A 4,673-nucleotide genomic window follows, 5' to 3' on the forward strand; every position below is an offset into this window, starting at 1 on the left:
AATTCCTGACTTAGATATAGTAGATGAGATGATACAAACTCAAGATTCTGCTCATTCGAACGAGTGCAGTCGTGAAGGTCCTTCAACGAGTTGTGCTGGTCTTTATGTACCATATGATGATCATGGTAATTTTGAAAGTAACATGCGACACTCTCTCTCTATCTCTTTAAATCCATTGCAAAGTAATATTTTTTTTCCTTATTTTATTGTAGTTTTAGGTGAGGCTGTCGGTTTTAAAGATGACCAACGAGTTATTTTATCTACGAATTCTGCTTAAGAGTGACGAATTGTGAAGAAGTGGAGGTTTTAGTTTATAATGATAAATTGATTTTAAATTTTAAGTTAATGTAGTGTATAAAGAAGTTTTAAAAATGATGAGTAATTATTCATTGTGTTTAATGTTTTATTGTGATAGATTTTTATCTTCCTACTCCATGATTTAATGTTTACACATTATATTATGTAATTTTTTTCAAATTTATTATGGTTCTGTGAGCACAGGCGTGATACTAGTTATGAGAATGAGGGAGTTTATAAAAATGCAGTTCACATTCCACTGTTTTTTTTCTACACATTTTCTTTTGTATATTTCTTAAAACTCAATGTTCAAACTTAACCGGCACTCATGATTGAGAGGGAGGGCCTTTTTAATCTTTAAACTCTTCAAGAATTTTTTTTAGCGAATTAAATATTTCCAGTTTAGCGAGAAAAGAAATGATTACACAATGATGGTATATCTATGGTGACGCTTTATATCAATCTATAAACGATTAATTAGTATTTTATTTCTTATTCATTCCATTTTGAATTTTTAATGATATAATCTTATGTAATTAAGGGTGCCTTAACGGTGCTGAAGATGGGACAGGGGGTGGAATTGCATTAAATTAATCTTGTGGAGTAGTATTATTTACATGTACGCGTTGAATTTGAAATTCGGTTAAATTCATTATTAAATACTCTACAATTAGACATGTTTACTGTCACGACCGCACTTTGCTAGGGATAGCAAAGCCGGGAACCCATGACTAAGGGTGGGAAATAAGAAGAGGGGAACAGAAAGGGGATAAAACAATGACCGAATATTCACTTAGAAAAAAAGGGACAAACAATTTCAAAGCAACTCTTAATCACCGGAACTTGAATGAAAATCTTACTTTTCAATAAATAATTATCAGAGTACAGAAGATTAATTGAGGTTAACTAAAATCTTAGTACGCAGCGGAATGAACACGGTCACATGTATGGAGACATGCACCGCCGAGAGCCTCTACTTAAAATAAAAGGAAAATCATAACTCTGTTCAACATTCTCCACCGTCACTGCTCAACCTGCACATTTAGAAATATATGCAGGGCTGAGTATAAAAATACTCAGTGAACCCATTGCCGAAATATACATACATAAAATGAAAATATTGTCATGCCATCATAGTAACACTCGAGGGTTTTTTCTTAAAAGGCCCGAGCTTACTAAATTCTTTGTGAGCTAAAGTTCGACTGATCAGTCTAAGTTCTTTCTTTCTTTTCGCCATATCTGAACACCAAGTGCCGTGGAGATGGTGCTCTCTCACGGTCACCTACCTTTTTCTCCAACCGGGGAGGTGGCCACCTCCCAACGGCCTCCACTATATCATCTTTGTGCCGTGGAAGGTGGCCACCTTCCAACGGTCACTTGTGTACACTAATCCGAGTAGGGACACCACCCTCACTCGGACCCGAATTCGATTCTTACGTTCCAACCAAACAGATAGGCATAAAACAAATCATTTATGGCAAGACAACATTATTTGAATAAATAAATATCAACTCGAAAATATTTTGCATTTTTATCCACATTAGTATGTAGGATAGGAAAGTTCACCTCGTTCCTTTAATTTCCTTAATTTGAATTTCTCGCTCCGACCTTAACTTGCGGAGATAACCTTTTGAAAACATTACAGTATAAAATAAAATACTAATCAACTTCAAGAAATTCTTAAACTTTTTAATAGGATGCATGCCTCCTAAGTAATCATTTTCATTATTTAACTTATCTTTAAGGAGTTTCTAAAACTCATATTATTATATACTTCTTCTTCCACTATTTTCGGGCTTTGACTAAAGTGATATTCCATACACTACTACAACTTTACGCAAAACTATAACAACTCGGATCACAACTAATTATTTTAGTTTGCTTAACCAATTTATTCTTCAGTCCAAAGTCCTTTAAAAAAAATTAATTCTATCCTGTCTAGAAGCTCTTCTTACTCTTTGATGAACGTTGGCCCAATAATTAATTATTCTAGCCTATTATATTTTCCATAGAACTAACCCACAATCTTTGCACCAAATTAGATATTCACCCAACTCTAATTAAATTAGTTACCCAATTCTAGGATTAAATCAATCCATATACTCCCCCTTCCCCACGTATCGTCTCTCTCTCATTCTCACTTGTTCACTCTCTTCCCCAATTGCACAAAATTAGACTCCTCCCCCAAATCAGATTTTCATATGCCTCCCAACAGCAATCTGCTGCCATCGACCCGCCGACTCCGATGGTGTTTCCTCCTCCTCCTCGTCTCTCTCTCTCTCTCTCTCTCTCTCTCTCTCTCTCTCTCCCCCACTCCCTCTTCCTCTCTCGGCTGCTCACGCCACCGCCGCTACTGCTGATGTGCGTGCAGCGGCGCGCCGTCGCACCTCTCCGTCTTTCGCCGTCGCTGTTGCAGCCTCGTCACAGTCGGGATTCAAGTAATAGCAATTCGACGCCCCTTTCTTATTAAAGCTAAGTTATTTTACTCCCTCTTCATATTCTACATGGTTCCAAAGGCCTCAGATTTGCGATTGTATTCAAGAATTATAGCTTATGTTAGTCTGTATGTTCAAAATTAATCCTGAGACTATTAATAGTTTAAGATAGTGCTTTATTTGTGATATTCCAATTGATGAAAAGGAGTTACAAGAATTGTTGGCTGTATATTTATGAAGTACACTATTTTAGTATGAAATTTGTATGTTTAATATGGTACCATATGATTCTGGTGTTAAGAAAATGTTACCTGCTTGCTGCTCTGTTGCTCACGATTCTCTGCGAAAGTGATTGCAGATTGTATATGTGGTGGAATTTTGGGATTAAATGTGTGGTAATAAGCAGGAGGTGGAGGGGAGTATTCAAGCAGGAGGTGGAGTACAATCAAGCAGGAGGTGGAGGATAGCAATGAGGAAGGAGGTGGAGGAGAGCTATCCACAAAGAGATTTGGTGTTGGAGCTTTTGGGCTTCAAAGAAAAATAATTTTAGTGATTTGGATTCTCGGAGAGAGGACTTTCAAAATGATGAAATATTCTTTTTAAAATTAGGTCCACAAGAAATAAATTCTTTTATTTCTATTATGCATTATTTCTTGAATTTAAATTCATTACATAAAATTTACAATTAGTACTTTAGTGGCACGCTAAATACTAAACATAAATTACGACTCCTCTCGATCGATTGCAAACATCTAATACTCCTTTAATATTTGAAAAAAAGAATGAAGATTAAACGAAAAAAATCGGATACACATTTGACGTCCTTTCAAGATCAACTAAAAAGTGAGGAAAAATTCGGGATGTTACATTTACAATGATATTTTTTCATCAAATGGATTGTGTCAAACCACGTAATTCCAAAATGAGTTATTGGCAACATTAGTGCTTATGTAAGACTAGCATTCTATATTTTAGGCCATAGACACCGCCAAATTTTATCCAATAATTCAATCTGAGTACTAGTATTTGTCAACTTAGCCGTTTTTTACAGTTGTACTATATTTATAGAGTTAAATGAACTACAAAAATGGTATCTGATCTTTCACTTTCGCACATAAATTGTACCTGATCTTTATTTTATATCACTTTTGGTACCTATTAATCACATTTTTGGTACCTAATGCAATTTTCACATAATTTATCTGATCTTTCACTTTCGCACATAAATTGTACCTGATCTTTATTTTATATCACTTTTGGTACCTATTAATCACATTTTTGGTACCTAATGCAATTTTCACTCCAACATACCCTCTAAACAAATTCATTTTTCCATTTGTGTCATAAAGGGTATTTTGGGCATTGACAAAACTAGTACCAAAAGTGATATTATAATACATTCTCTCGTTCTCCTCACTCTTTATACTATTATTATTAATCAATATAATATTATTATTTTGATGTTATAAATTAATAATTAATTTATTTTTAATATTATTTAAATATATTTAATCATAACTATAGTTATACTTATATTTAATTATTATAATAATATTATTGTTATAATTGTAAAAACTAGTAGTACAAATTCATAAATAATAATAATTTTTTTATATTAAATTAATAACTAATCAAAATTGTCTAAATCAAAATTTAAAATTGTGAATTGTATTCGTAATGATAAAGAGTTGAATATTTTTAGTTGGGTGTTTCAACCCTAAAATGAGTATAAATAATTTAATTAAAAGTATTCAATTAATTTAGTTATTTTAAATAATTAATTGAATAGGTGTTTTGTAATTGATTTATAATATGAATGCAATTAAATGTATGTATAAAACACTAAAAAGAAAGAAGAAAAAGAAGAGAAAAGAAAAAAGAGGAAACATAAACTGAGGAAAAAAAAATGAAAGAAGAAAATGAAGAAAAAAGAATAAACTA

At 32.9% G+C, this 4,673-nt stretch overlaps 2 long non-coding RNA genes across 2 annotated transcripts; one reads left to right on the plus strand and one right to left on the minus strand.

The window, feature by feature from the left end:
* Positions 1-1,140: 1,140 nt before the first annotated feature.
* LOC125185129 lies at positions 1,141-3,178 on the minus strand. Its single transcript, XR_007170057.1, has 3 exons — positions 3,044-3,178; positions 1,864-1,924; positions 1,141-1,331 (listed from the first exon to the last, which is right to left on the minus strand). It is a non-coding gene; the product is annotated as an uncharacterized LOC125185129 (long non-coding RNA).
* Positions 1,936-3,378, plus strand: LOC125185128. The gene is made up of 2 exons (XR_007170056.1): positions 1,936-2,735; positions 3,091-3,378. It is a non-coding gene; the product is annotated as an uncharacterized LOC125185128 (long non-coding RNA).
* The last annotated feature ends 1,295 nt before the right edge of the window (positions 3,379-4,673 follow it).

Source organism: Salvia hispanica, chromosome 4, assembly GCF_023119035.1.
Source record: "Salvia hispanica cultivar TCC Black 2014 chromosome 4, UniMelb_Shisp_WGS_1.0, whole genome shotgun sequence".
NCBI lineage: Eukaryota > Viridiplantae > Streptophyta > Magnoliopsida > Lamiales > Lamiaceae > Salvia > Salvia hispanica.